Here is a 16,339-nt window from a genome sequence, read left to right on the forward strand (position 1 = left end):
AAAAATTGGAATGGACCAAGTTATGAAGGACCTTAGGTGACTATTTCACATTTGATCCTGAGATGGAATCAATCAAAATAATTGGAAGCTCCTAGAGTTTAAGTGAATTTGAGGACAGGAGAGGGAAGAGGTGATGATATGGTCATATGTTCACTTAAGAAAGATGATTCTGGTATCTGACTGAAAGATGGACTGGAATGGAAAGAGACTGAAACATGGAGACCAACCAGAAGGTTGTTGCCATAGTCTAGGTGTGGGGTGATAAAGGCCTGAATAAAGGTGGTTCTGTGAGTGATAAGAAGGGGACTTATATGAGAGATGCTCTGATGTTAAAACTAGATTATCTAAAAGCTCATTTGATATGTGGGGTAAGACAAGTGAGCATTAGAAGATAACACTAAAATTGTAAGCCTGAGTAACTGGGAAGATGGTGGTGTCTGGGATCCAAGGTTGGCATAGGGTTCTGGAAAGACTCTAGGCCAAAGACAATGACCAGGGTGGTTGGGAGATGGTTGGTGGATCGAGAATGGAGGCTAGCTCAGGTTGTGAGCAAGAAAAAGGGTAAAGACAGTATCCAGTGGTAACTGGATGGTGGTGGGTCAAAAGGGCTGCAAGAAAGGACATAAAAATAAGACTTGTCTACTGCACACCCCAAATTTAATTTCAGGTAAAGCCTGTAAAAACAAACAAAACAGCAAAACTTAAAGCTTTGTCATAAGGTCTATTCCAATTCCTGAACGAACTTTTAAAATAATTAAATATTATAGACTTCTGATACTGTGGCTTGTCTGACTCTGGCTGGTCTCCTGATAGTTTAGATTGACGAGAGAATAAAATGAAGCATTCATAGGTCATCAAACAGTTAAAAGATTTCTTTAGCCATACCAGGGGAAGGATAATTAGCAAAAATGTGCAGCAAGGGCACATAAGGTTCATAAATAACAATAATAATAATAGCAATAGCAACTGTAATAACAACACCACATCCTCATCAAAAAAAATAAAAGAGTATTGATAGCTGCTCTCAGAGCACAAGATAGATTTTAAGACTTTGAGAAATACTTTAGAAACAAATGAATATCATTTTACTGAGCAATTGTAAATGACTGTAAGTATATGCCACTACTAGATAGTACCTAGGAAATGTCAAAGATTGAGGGTGGAATTAAAAAAAAACCTACATGGGCAATATATTCATGAAGTTAACTAACAATATGTCTTACAAAAATTTATTTGACATGTGGTTGAATCATGCTATTTAATTCTAGAAATAAATGAGTGATTCAGAAAAAGGCCAATGTCACCAGAAATTATAGAAAGGTTATCCTTCAGTATCAGATGCAGATTTGGTCATAGAACTAGATATGGAAATACCAGAGAAACTATCTATTCCAATCCTATCATTTTGTAGATGGGCAAACTGAGGCCCATGGAAGTTAAGTGGCATGTCCAAGGGCACAAAGACAGTGTCAGAGGTAGAATTTCAACTCAAATCTTCTAATTAAAGAGTCAGTATTCTTACCAATGTACTATTGCTGACTGCAAAAAAAAAATTTAATTCTAATTGACTATCTAGATATTATATGAAACCCAGTTATTCACCACTGAACTATAGGAAATCTGGTGTTTTTATTCAAGAATTACAGAGCACATCTGACCTATCCCCTCTTAAGGATATTGAGGACCAGGAACCTTAAGTAGTCTGCCTAAGGCCTCATAGGTAATTTAATATCAGATATGAGATCTGAACCCATTTCTCTTGACTCAAGAACCAAGATCTAATCAACCTAATGACTACCATATTCCATGATGATGATGAAGCAGATTTGTTCAAATAATGTGGGAAAAAAAATTTATTGGAAATATAGAGATAATTAAGGAAAATAGTGTTTGATTTTGAAAAAAATTATTGGAATAAGTACTTTAATTCTCTGGGTCACTTTACACAAGAACCTGTTCTTAATAGCTGTTAACATTTGCAGCACAAAGAACAACTGGGAAATTCCTTAGTTCAGCAAAATTGATTTAACATTTATTAAGACTTTTTGTACTAAAATTAAGTAACTAAAACATAAGTAATTAAGAAGCAAGTGTAATTGCTGGTGTTGATGCTCAAAGATAAGTTCTTAATAAACCTTTTTTTTCAAGTAGTCATAACCTTGGGCAAACCACTTGATCCTGTTTGCCTCAGTTTCTTTATCTGTAAAATGTGCTGGAGAAGGAAATGGCAAATCACTCTAGAATCCAAGAAAACTCCAAATGGGGTCATGAAGAATTGGACACAACTGAGCACTGAACAACAAAAGGAATCACAAACAGATGCAAAGGCCATGTCCCATTTACCTATAACTAAAAAAGTTTGGCAGTTTCAGGTCACCATAGAAACAGTCAGTCCTAGCCTTATTGATGACTAGGGTACACCTCCAGAAGTGTTTTCACAACTGTAAGTGAATATAGATAAAAATCTAATAAAAGCTCCAAAATCGTGAGGGGGGGAACAAAATATCTAATGTTTTCCTAACTGGGTGAGATACAAAGATTAGATGATAAGATATAGTTCCTGTGCTAGGATGCATTTTGGTTCTACTTATACTTTTATTTTCAAGATTAGTTATTTGTTTTTAAAGACATTTTGATGCAGTTAAGAAGTGACCCTAAATAAATAAAAATGTGTTTGAATTCCCTGACAGTCTATTTTCGTTCCACACACACTTTGAGTTTTAGTTCAGGGAGATAAAGTTAACATAAATGTTCATGTGTTGACACCTATGGCCAACATAAGCCATTGCTTAAACTAACAAGGATTAATCTTGACAAAGCTACAATTTGTGGATTTTCTAATTGTTCTTTCCTGTTATGGCCCTTAAGTATGTTTGTTCTGGTCTTTAGTTACAATATACACATTGCTCATATCGCAGCAGATAGTACCATGGAAGGTTATAAGTCATCTCCAAGAAATGGTTGCTTATCAGAAGGCTGCAGAGTATTGGAAAATCCCTCTAGGTTCACTTTTACTCCTTTTTTCCCTCATTCCCCCCCTCTCTTTCCATTCTTGTATCACTCTGCGATATTATAACCAAGTTTGAGATAGCATATTGTGCTCTACAAGATAAGGGCTAATTTTGAGGAACAACATTAACGCTTTCATCGCATCAGAAAATACCCCAATTGTCTTATTCTAAAGCATAAAATGATACAGTGAAGAATTTCATTTCTTTCTTTTTGAGTAAGGAAAATAGACTAAGTCAGAGTAGCTTAATTTTCATTTGATCTTAATATTCATTTATTAATTATAATAGTCAAATATTAATTTCAATTAAAATATTTATTAAGTATAGTAATATTTATCATTATTAAATAACATTCATTGATTTAAGACTGATAATACACTTTAAAATATTATCTCATTTTATTCTTACAACAACCTTGAAAGTTAAGCTGTTCTTATAATCTCTATTTTAATAACATAGATGAGGAGACTGCGGCAAATAGAGGTTATTAGGTGACATAATCTGGGTCAAACAGCTAATAAGAGTCTGAGGCCTGATTTGAACTCTGTCCTCAACTCCTTTTAGCTCTATCCACTTCATCCCCCTATTGCTGGATTTTAGGTCAATGATCCTGATTTGAAACTTACTATATTTTCTATTTCTATGAGGTTAGGTCTCAAATGAGTCCTTTCCACTCAAAATATATGCTTGGTGAGGTGGATAATACAGGTAAAATAATTTTCTTGATAAATCTTATCAAAGTAGGATGACTTATAGCCATGATTACATAGCTAGGAATTGCAAGAGTGGGAGTGCAAGAGTCCACTGCTCTGTTTTCTATACTGTACAGGCTCATGCCTGTGTATTTTCTCTAGTCCAGTAGTTCTTAACCTTTTTTTTGGTGAATCATAGACCCCACTGGCAATCAGATCATTGAAGCCCATGGCCTCCTCCATCATATTATAAAGTCCTTGAGGCAAGGTCTATCTTTTGTCATTTCTTGTTATCTTTTGTCACTTTTTGTCATTTGTTAGCATAGTCCCTGCCTAGAACAAATAAACAATTATGTTTCTTAATTGATTCTCAGAATAATGTTTCTAAATATATAAACTAAAATATTTACAGGAAAGGAACATATAGAAATAGGAACATAACATACATCCAATTAAATGTATAAACTAAAATACATAGGAACATAAATAACATACAATACAAAAACTTAAAATACAAAGGAAATCAATAATATTAAAAAGGCTCATCTTCTTTTGTGAAGCTAGCCTGCTCTTGGGGAGCGTGATCCCCCAAATAAATTCTCATTTTCCTAAACCTTTCTTTCCTACTTATTCACTCATGGCAGTGACAATAACAATTGTTGATACTGCTGCTGCTGCTAATCTTTCTTTCCCTTTCCCTTTCTGCAACCACAGCAATACCTAAACTTTTTTAGTCCCTAAAAAAATACTAAAAAAAGAGAGGTAATTTTTCCCTTGTTTATACCTCTTCAAATATATGAAGATGCTTACAAAATGATAGCCACATAATGATCCTGATGATGGGTTGTGAGAACTTGTAGGTGAGCAGAATACTAAGACTCATCAGGGAATTTTATTTTTGGTATTGGAACTGTCTCACTGAGTACTTTAGGCAACCTTTCCCATCTCTGAAGGGTGTTGGAAATTGTCCCATGGTGCATCTGGACACCTGTTGTCCTGTCCAAGCTATTTAGTGGGATCCATCCAAAAGTGTATGCCAAATCCTAGCTCCTGAATTACCTAATCTTAACCAAGAGGTATTTCTGATTGCTTGACCCAAGACCCCTGCAGCCCGGTGATTAGATGTGGCTTTGGGGAATTGTCTTGTTTATAAAATTGAAGACAAAGAGGGGAAGCTGAAAACAGTTAAAGCAACAATATTTCCTGTTACGCTAGGTGTTTTTTTTTCCTCCACAGACTTTGTTATGAAATGTGACTTTAATCATATTGTATGAATAAATGGAGAAGGTGACTGCTCACATGGATGACTTGAAAAGTATCAAAGGCTTCACATATTTGACACAACCATCGCTGGAGTCACTCCTTTTTGATTCAGGCTTCTTGTCTTCAGAAAGTCCATGTTTTAGTGTGGGTAAATGAGCTACATGGGAGGGGAATGGAAGGAAAAGACAGTGGATGCAAGCATGTGTGTATATTTACATATCATACACACATATGTACCTGAAATACCACATAAATATACACATTTGTCTACATGTGCATATATATACATTTGTCTACAAGTATATATATATGCATATATGTATGTATATATATGTATATATATATATATTAATATTGAATGTGGGGACTTCTTCGTGGCATATCCTGAGGCTTACATCTGACTTGCCTATTGCTGATTAGAAATTCACACCTTTGGCTACAATATAATAAAATACATAAGCCTTTTAAAAACTCTTTCCATTGTAACTCTTTCCATTATAATTGTTGCCCTCTTATAGAGTTTCCACTGGCCCTGGATCCTCTGGATTTTTCTCTGAGGCAGAACAGGTGTGTGGCACCAGAGGTGATTTCCCCCAGCCCCTCTTCCTTCATTTTACTGGGGGAAACAGGAAATTGGCTTCAGTCCAAGGTGAGAACAGTGCCGGCTGCCACTGAGCCTTCTCCCTTGCCAGGGCTGGGGGGGGGGGGAGGACCCTAACGAAGGCACATCCTCTCCCTCTCTGTGTGACTGATTTTCATAACAACCCGATTTCCTGGATGAGGAGGACCTGTTATGTCAACAAGTCTGGAGGATTGGCCCCTTCTGCCTCTCCTGGGAAGTCTGCCCCTCCCTTTAAGAACTATGGAAACTCATTTCCTCCTGACATTTCTTAAAGACACTCAGACTTGTGGTATCGCTTCACACTTCATTTAAGAATGTCAAGGAAAAGGAACTTGAAAAACACAGAACACTTGAGAGGAATGGAGGAAGTTGGGGGATGGGGAGGAGGAAGAAGACTCAAAGCAGGTGCCCATTCTTCTTTATTAAGAGGCTCCACAACACACAAAACTATTCCTCTGCAGAACTTGGCCTTGATCATGAACCAGGCAATCCTTTTGGATCTTCATGGCAAGGGGTGGAGAGGAAGGTGGGGCATCAGTGTTCTTCCTATTATGATCATGCCAATATTGCATTGATGTACTCTACTCCAGGCCTGGGCTAGATGCTGGAGAAGGATGGCTTGGGAGTGAGCCAATATCGGCTCTCCAGAATCTTTAGTTTCCTACCTCTGCATACTTTGCACAGCCCTATCTCACTTAAATCCAGTTTAAGTCTTTGGACCTCTTCAAAAACAAAGGACAAAAAATAGCAGTCTATTGACTTCTGCATTTGGAGCCATCATTTGGTGTAGTTCTCTACTTAGTGAAGAACCTGGGCCAGGAGCTACAGCCTCTTTGCCCCTGCCATCCCTCCCCTTTTCACCCTTGAAGCACCAGCACTAGGTTCTGGCCCTTTTTTTGGTTCCCTCATATTGGGCAGCATATCTTTTTCAAAGGTTCCTTTGCTATCATTCTTTAGCTAGATAACACAATGGATACAGTGCTAGACTTTGGGGTCAGGAAGATCTGAGTTCCAGATACTTACTAACCCTGGGTCAGTCATTTGACCTCTCTGGCCCCTTTTCCCTATCTGTAAAATAGAATCAACTATAGAATTTTTATAGGATTTTTGGATCAAAAGATATAGGTAGGTAGGTAGATAGAATGCAGACAGATATGGATGGATGGATGGATGGATGGATGGATGGATGGATGGATGGATGGATGGATGGATGGATAGATGGAGAGAGACAGAGAGAAAGAGAGAGAGATCCATCCAACCAGCTATCCCTCTATCTGTCATCTATCTATAATGCTTTGCACACCATAAAGTTATGTCGGTAATAAAAATAATAGTTACACAAATGTTCAGCTGTTCTTAATTAATTAGACCTGTGCTAGTCAGAAATTAGATTCTAATCAGAGGTTGGAGAAACAGTGCCAGAACAACAATTAGACTCACAATCAGAAATCAGGTTAGAATAAGAAGGTTGATAATTTCTAGCAATATAAGTATGGGGGCATTTACCTAACTCCTCTAAGTCTACCATATTAATCAATCAATCAGTGGATATTTTTAGGTGTTTTTTTTTTCAAGGCAATGGGGTTAAGTGACTTGCCCAAGGCCACACAGCTAGGTAATTATTAAGTGTCTGAGGTTGGATTTGAACTCAGGTACTGCTGACTCCAGGGCCAGTGATCTATCCACTGTGCCACCTAGCCACCCCAAAGTGAATATTTTTAAAGCATCTCATATGTTCCAGATACTGTTGGGATCTTAAAAGGAGGCAAAAAAAATCCCTGCCTTTAAGGAATTCAGAATCTTATGAGTCTTATAATAAAAAAGTATTCATATTCCTGTTTAATGAGGTGGTTATTAGAAAAGGATTTTGGAAGATTTAAAGTGGCTTAATTTATATGGTGGTTTAAAAATAGCTCAGAATCTGAGAAAGGAGAATTAATTCTCTAGCTTCCAAGGTAGTCCATACTATTTTGGGATAACTACTGTTATGAATTTGTTTCCTTACATATCATGGAAATCTGCTTCTCTGAAATTTTCACCCATTTTTCTTTCATTCTGTTCTTCAAGGTCAAGCAGAACATTTCTAAACCGTCTTCTCCGTAATAATACTTCAAATATTTGAAGGCAGTTAACATGTCATGTTAATCTATATCATTTGAGAACTTCTGCTCTGGAAGTTACTGACTTGCTTGAGTTCTACAGAATATCGCAGAAGGTGAAATCAAAAGGCTTTGGCCTGGGTAGAGAGTGGGGAGTGGGGTGAGAGATGGTGAGAAATTCAGAATGATTACTATGTTGGGAACTTGAGGATGAGGTTGTAATAGTAATAGAGAAAGTGGGCTGTGGGAGGTGGTGCAAGGGGATGAAGAGGATTGGAAGAGTGGAGATGGGAACTTAGGAAGAAAGATGGTGATTTCTGTTTTGGATAGGTAGCATTACCTAGCTGCCCCATTGAATGTGTGAAGGAGAATAATGTACAATAATGTATGATAAGCCAGGAAAGGTAGGTTAAGTTCACATTCTGAAGGACTTCAAATGTCCAACATGGGCAAATGCCAAAGGCAAAAGGGGACTATTGGAGTTTATTGAGTAGGAAAGTGATGCAGTCTGAACTTGGTTGAAGTAAATTCACTTCGGTAACTGTGTAACAGAAAAACTGGAGATGAGAGACTTGAAGAAAAGAGACCATTTAGAAAATGATTGCAGTTGTTCAGGTGAAAGGTGATAAAGGTCTGAATCACAGTAGTGGTTGTGTGGGTAAAGAGAAAAGAACATTTATGAGAGATGTGAATAAATGATAGGGTCTGGTCACTGGTTAAGTTTGATGGTGAGTGAGATTGAGGTGTCAGAGATGACACTGACTTTGGGAACATGGGTGACTGGAAGGGTGCCCTTGATAGAAATAGAAATGTATTTTTGGGGGGGAGAAAAATAATGAGTTTTGGAAATGTTGAGTATGAGATGCCTAGAAGAAATCTAGTTTGAAATGTCCACAAAGCAGCAAGTGGTATAGGTCTAAAGATCAAAAACTTTAATACGTTTGGAGTCACCTGTACAGAGAAGCATATTAAATCCATATGTATTGTGAAGGTCATGGAGAGAAAAGTAAATAAACTCCAAGATAAAGTGTTGAAAGATACACAATTAGGAGGTAGGATATGAAGAATGATCTTCATAGAATACTGAGAAGGTATGACTCATAGGAAGAGATATAGGATAGAGCATCATCACAAAAAAACAAAGGAGAGAACAGAAAATAGCATCAAAGGCTGCAAAGGTTGAAGATAAAGACTGAGAAAAAGCTTCTCTTATTGACAAGTAAGAGACCATCTAGTCCATATATGACCATCTTGTTCACAGCGTTAGCAGGAGAGATTGGACTCCATCATTTAGCATCCTTTTTACTCCCCCCACCCCCCAGCAATAGTTTGATCTAATAGTTTTTTTTCCTTTTGCCTTCTTTTTAACAATAGCATTTCCACTCTCTCACTTTTCTTTGTTTTCTGCCTTTTCCACTGACTGCCTATAAGCATTCCTATGTCTCTCACACACTCTAAAAGCCCAATTTTTCATTTGCTACATCATCTCTGCTAGCTATTGTCCTTTTTGCAACTAAACTCAAGAAAGTCACCTCCTTTCCTTTCATTCTCTTCTTAATTCTCTTCAGTCTCTTTCTGACTTCAATAGTCAAACTGAAACTGTTCTCTTCAAAGTTACCAATGATCTCTTGATTTCCAGATAAAATTGGACTTTTCTCAATCCTTATGCTTCCTAATCTCTCTTAAACTTTTGACACTCTTCTCCTTTTTTTTTTTTTTTAGTTTTTTTTGTAAGGCCAATGGGGTTAAGTGGCTTGTCCAAGGCCACACAGCTAGGTAATTATTAAGTGTCTGTGGTCGGATTTGAACCCAGGTACTCCTGACTCCAGGTCCGGTGCTTTATCCACTACGCCACCTAGCGGCCCCCGACACTCTTCTCCTTGACACTTTCTCCTCTCTAGGTTTTGGTGATCCTGCTCTCTATTGATTCTCCTCCCTTGTCTGATCACTCCTTTGCAGATCTGTTTGAGTAAGGAATCTTCAATGAGGCACATATAAAGACTGCTTGCACATGTTTTGGTATTATATGATTTTCTGTTTATTCCCAGCAAACCTTCTTTTTCTTGAGACGTAATTTCAACACTAGTCCTTTCAGTTTCTAAAGGCAGGATTCCATACTGTTGAAAATATTTTCCATTCAACTTTCTTTTGGAGGTGGAGATATCAACAGTTGCCCATTTCAAGAGCTAAAAACAGTTTTAAGGGTTTAAAAAAGGTTTTCCTCACAACTACCCTTTGCTGTGGATCATGCAGTTATTACTTAAATAATGTAATGAATCTAGGATCTCACTGATTACGGAATTCCTTGATTACTACAGATCATAACTCATTCATATTTGCCCATCCTGTTTGACACTCATCTATGTCTTCCAATAAATTGATCATTGAACAAAATGAGAGAAAACAGAATAGGTATCCACCTAATGTGTTCAAGGTCTTTCTCAATTTCTTCTATCAATACAAGAGTAGCAGTGGGATAGTCTGGAATCCCATTTGACATCTCTTGTTCTCATCTCATGATAAGCTCAGATTTTCTTTCTGTCATTAAATTCCTTGATGACATCCTTTACTCTTGTTCTTCTTCCATGTTCTTCATTTTGGAGTCACTAGCTGTGTGACTTTGGGCAAGTCATTTAGTCCTGATTGCCTTGCATCCTGTCATCCTGGATCAGTCACCCTGATTCCTATCTGACCATTGGACCAAAATGACTCTGAGGGAGTACAAAGTGAGGCTAGTGACTTAGGACAGTACCCCCTTACACAAATCCAATTCTTATGCTTATTATAGCATCATCTCCCTGATGTTAAGGTTTTCTTCAAGAATGAAGGAAAAACAGGGGTGGCTAGATGGCGTAGTGGATAAAGCACCGGCCCTGGAGTCAGGAGTACCTGGGTTCAAATCCGGTCTCAGACACTTAATAATTACCTAGTCATGTGGCCTTGGGCAAGCCACTTAACCCTGTTTGCCTTGCAAAAACCTTAAAAAAAAAGAAGAATGAAGGAAAAACAACAGTGGTACAATCTATTCATATCTGTCATGGATCTTTCCATCATCTTCTGTGTGATACTCATTTTGATTTTTTCAGAGATAATGTTTCAGTTCTTACTGTCATACAACAGCAAAAGCAAAATGTTTGGTTTGAAAAGATGGGCCTTTGCCATTATAGTCAGTAAAATTTTGTTCTTTACAATTTCTTCATTATCTTTAGTAACATATCTACTTTCTTTGAAAGTATCTCAGAGGGGTGGCTAGGTAGCGCAGTGGATAAAGCACCAGTCCTGGAATCAGGAGTACCTGGGTTCAAATCCTGTCTGAGACACTAAAATAATTACCTAGCTGTGTGGCCTTGGGCAAGCCACTTAATCCGTTTGCCTTGCAAAAACCTAGGGTTCAAGGATGATGGTTCCAATATGCTTGATGGGGAAAATCAGTAAATTGAAATGATTTTTATAAATCTTTTCCATTTTCTTCTGTTTATAGTCCCTTTTACATTTTCATCCTTGAATGCCTTTGGAATAAGTTTTCATAGTTGGATATCTTATAAAACTTTATTTAAAGTGGATTTACCCTCCTCTGCTGCTTCTTTTTGCTATATGAGGCTATGCAAAGATGCATCAAGAAACTCATAAATATACAGGGAAGTCTATTGACCTACCTGGAGTTATAGAACTAGTCTATGTCAAAACTACATCTTTAGGTTCCTTTCCTAGAACTTTTGGTGACAAAGGGGAGAAAGTTGAATTCTATCATATAGGATTCAGATTATTTTTCTGTGTTTTAGACTAATAGAATGTGTTTTCCCTGCATTATCCCCTTGAATGCTTTAAGGAATTAATGTTGATGGGAAGTCATGTTATCTACTTTGGCTGCTGGTGTGTATAAACTATGGAAAGAATTGGGGGGGGGGGGCTGGTGAAATAAAGGTCCTAAGACAAATGATTCCTTTCATACATCCATTATTAGGATAGTTGTAATTTTCTTATTCCATACTCAGCAATGCAAAGTACTGTTTATGGAAAGTGGTGACCTGGGCTCTGGTCTTATTTTGGTCACTAATTCTCTTTGTGACCTTAAAGAGGTCACTTTTCCTTCTTAGGTGTCATTTTCCTCATCTATAAAACAAGATTGTTAGGTTGCATGAACTTTGACACTAAGACCAACTCTAACATTCTAGGTTTTGTGCTAAGATTTCTCCTATTTCTAACATTCTTGCTTATAAGGGCTCTTCTAGCTCTAACAATATTTTATAGTATTTTAAACAGGGGCTCTGCTTCCTTCAATCCAACAAACATTTATTAAGTGTCTACTTGTGAGCCTGGGATTATTTTAGGTGCTAGATAAAAGGATAAAAAGCCAAGTTTACATTATTCCTAGGGGAAATTTATGTACATAGATAAGTGAATACAGCATAACATATTATTCCAAGATAATATTTTGAAAAAAAAAGAGAAAGATAAATACAAAGTCAATACTAAATACATATAAAATAATAGAGGAAGACATTGAAGAACAATAATTAGAGGGGAATTAGGAAGGATCTCTTGTAGGAGTTAGTATTTGGGTTAATTTTTGAAGGAAGCTAGAAATTCTAAGAGGCAGAAGTAAAAAGAGAGAACATTTCTAAGCAGCAGACAACAAAAGTAAAGTAAAGTAAAGTAAAGTAAAGAGTCAAGAAATGGACTATCTTTCTCACTATTTCCTCTTTTGGACCAGTATATCTTGTCTCTTTCAGGCCTAATGATGACCTCAACTTCACTCTTGTTGCTGTGGTCGTAGTAAATTTTTTTCCCTCTTTATGCTAGTTTAACTACTGGGTTCTTAAACAGTGTTTGTGAGTAAAATGAATCAATCTTTTGAGGTTTCCTTCAATTTTCTTCCACTTTCCTGACTGATTGGGCTCAGTCCATCACCCCAGTGCTGAAACTATTTGGACTTTGTGTGTTTCTTTTTTTGTGAGTCCTGACTTTTCATAATGCCTAATTTTCTACCTTTGCTTGAGCCTTTTTCTCTAGTGATCACTCACTCTTGATGCTTGCCTTTCCTACTCTTTCAGATTCCACTTACAAGACCCCACACAAAGCAATTTCCTCTGCAGCTGACCCACCCTGTCCCCTTTCCTCATTGGGGTGGTCACCTTTTGGAGGATTTCCTGCTGCTTCTATTTTTCTCCTTTTGCTCCTTTATCTCTTTTTCTCTGACTTCCCCCTTCCATTCCCTCACCAGCCAGCTGGAATTCTCCTCCTCCTCTCCTTCTTCTTCCTTTGTTTCTTCCTGATGACTCCTCTTATCATCTTCCTCCCCTTTTTATTTTGACTGGATGCTCTTTTGCCACAACTCCACTGAGACCAATTTTGTAGGCTCTGCTACTTAAAGATGTGTTGTCTGAACACCATGGTTTTGTGAACTAGGGTTCAGAAAGTCTGAGTTTATGTCCCATTATTGTCACTTGTTGTTTGGTGGACATTGGACAAATTATTTTTTCATTTGTAAAATGAAGATAATGATACTAGCATTATCTACCTCACAAGATGATTTTGAGGAAATCATTTGCATAGATCATTAGTCATTATAAAGCATTTTAAAGTGCCAAATTTGTTCCAGGCCCTGTGCTAAGTTACAGAAATAGAAAGGCAAAAAACATTGTCCTTGACCTCAAGGAGATTATATTGTAATGGGGGAAGACAACGTGCAAATAATATTGTATGTACAAAATGTATGATGTAAAGGAAAAATAATCTCAGAGTGGGAAGAAAAATGGGCCTGAGGAAGTCCTTCTGCAAAAGACAGGATTTGAGTAGAATCTTGAAAGAAGCCAGGAAAGCTAAGGTGAGAAGGGAGAGAATTCCAACAGCCAGCACAAAGTCAGGAGATTAAATGTTTTATGTGAGGACTTGTATATATAGTCCAGGATATTGTAAAGTGAATGTAGAATGAGTGAAAGGGGGTAATGTAGAAGAAGACTAGAAAAGTAGAAGGGACTAGTAGTTTGTGGATAGTTTTAAATGCAAAACAGAAGATTTCATATTTAATACTAGAAGTAAGAAGACACTGGGGTTTATTGACACGGTCAAACTTGTACTCATTGGCAGTAGAGGATTTGATTGCATTAGGGAGAAACTTGAGGTAGCAAGACTAGTTTGAAAGCTATTCTAAAAGTTCTGATGAGAGCCGATTAGGACAGATCCTAAATTGGTGGCTGTGAGAAGAAAGAAGAGGATCTATAGAAGGGTTGTAAAGATAGAAAAGACAAACTTTGTCAATTTGTTCCTACTCCTCCTCTGCCTTAATCCCTAGCTTTCTTCAAAGCTCATTTCCCATACCAATGCTTCTTGTTAGTTCCCTCCCTTCTGAAATTGAGAACAAGGATCATTACTCTTTGTCTTTATATCCCCAGAATTCACCACAGTGCCTAACATCTAGTAGGTACTTTAATAAATATTTAACAATTGATTTCATAGTTTCTTATAGTATTCATGCTGTTTTCCTTCTATCATCCCTAAGATCCTGGGCCAAGAGCAGTTTCATTTTTGTTTCAATATTCTACCTTTTAGCACAGTGTTTCGTAAAACCTTAATAAAATAATAAATAAATGTTTGTGGTTGAATAAAGCCCAAAGAGATGTTATGCTTTGCATCAGAGAAGGGAAACACCCATACATGGATGCGATCACAAATCTCACAGTTACAATGAAATATGGAATCCAGAAGTGAATCCAGCCAAATAGAAGAGATACAGCCAGAACATCAAACCTGTTCCTTCATGCACTTCTTTTCGTGTGGACCAAGGTCATTTTTGCTTTTTTTAAAAAAAAGTAATCTTTGTTACCTCCTTTCTGTTGTTAGTCATGAACCTTCCTGTATATGTTGTCTCCCCCATCATTCAATCTGTTAATCAGTAAACATTTTTAAAGTGTGTACTATGTGCCAGCATTGTACTGAGTGATGAAGATAAACTTTAGAATTGTCTCATATTTCTATTCATATTCTCACTGTTTAGCACAGTTCTTTACATGGTGAAAGCCTTTAATAAAGAACTTTTTCTTCATTCACATAACTGCTTTAGGGATTTAAAAAAACAAGCTAACTACATTTTATTCATCTTAAACTTTAGAAAGGACTATTTTGTTTTATATTGGGATTGTGCTATCATTGTGCTATATCAATGTGCTATCATTGAAGTAACCTGGCATCTAAAGCCAATCTTGCTAGCATTAAAATTATTTCATCTCTCTGGCAAGCAGAGGCATCAGGACAGATTTGGGGCAGGAAGAACTGCCATCTGATTTCATCTCTGATACTTTTTTTTTTTAAGTTGGGCGACCATGAGCAAATTACTCAATTCTACTGGGCCTCAGGCAAATCTCTAAAACTGTAAACTAGAGATAAAATATGCTTTTCTCTGGAGGTAATTCCCGCAGTCCACTTTTGAGAATGAGGGAAAGTGTAATTGGGGTTAGCATGCCTCCTGGAAAGGGGAAGGAGAAGAACATACCTAGACCTTTTTAAAGGTGAAGGAAGGTCTTCAATATCCTTGGGATGTTCTCACAGTTTCCTGCTGGGTGAGGTGTCTCTGCTGGGAAGATCACTGATGGTTTTCTTTGGATCTACTCTCCTGACTCTCTACTAACTGGGCTAGTTCAGTCTTGCATCCACAGTCTCTTCTTTGTTGCCAGAGTTCATTTTCCCCTGAAGCTGCTTCCTACTCCGTACTCTCTGGATCTGTCTCTAGACAGTGTGCTCTGGTTTAGCTTTTTTCTCCCCACGGTTGTCAGTGGTGAAGCTTATCTTTGACCAAACAATAGCTAGCTGTTCTCTAGTTCCTTCAAAGAGAGCTTCTTCACAGCTCATAAAGGGATAACAGATACATTTTTATGCTTAAATTTTCTCTTTTCTGTCATATGTCTATATGATTGTATCAACCAGACTGGAGGAGGGAGGCTAGAAACCTTCCTCCTATTACAAATCCTGTGCTCTTTTCTACTATAGAGTTCCAAGAAGAATAGTTTAGAAGGATTAATTGACAGAGGAAGAGATTAAATAAACCAAATATATAGCTTGTAATTAAGTAAGTTCCTACTGCCTAAAAGACCAATATGTGTGTGTGTGTTGTACGTGTGTGTGTGTGTGTGTTGTACATGTGTGTGTGTGTGTGTGTTTGTATGGTTTCCAGTGGGTGATGCTCTCATCCCTGCCAGTTGCTCAAACTGATATCAGTGTTGTTCCTCTCAATTTTAGGGATCTAAGTATCTCAATTCCATTTTATCAGCCAGATTTCTTTTTTTGCAAAGAAATATTTACTTCAAAGGTAAATAATGTAGAAAATATCAACTGAGTCTGATTCCATGAAAGTCTATGTAAATATAAATTTATTTCAAATAACTGATCAATGAAAGGGATAGCAAGAACAAATATAGGAACATTTTCCTACTAATACTTCAGAATATAATCTCCTGTACCACTTCAGTCTCTGAGGAGGGAAGAAAGATCAGGTTCACATATTAGATATTATATTAGCTATATAGGATTCATCAAATTCTAAAGCCAAATCTTCCCTTGGCCTATGTCTCAGCTTCCTGGATTCTGAGGGTATCCCTGATGATCTGGTTACAACGTTTGACCTGGAACCCTGATTTCCAAGGTCCCCATGGTTCA

This window comes from Macrotis lagotis, chromosome 1, assembly GCF_037893015.1.
Source record: "Macrotis lagotis isolate mMagLag1 chromosome 1, bilby.v1.9.chrom.fasta, whole genome shotgun sequence".
In the NCBI taxonomy this organism is placed as follows: domain Eukaryota; kingdom Metazoa; phylum Chordata; class Mammalia; order Peramelemorphia; family Peramelidae; genus Macrotis; species Macrotis lagotis.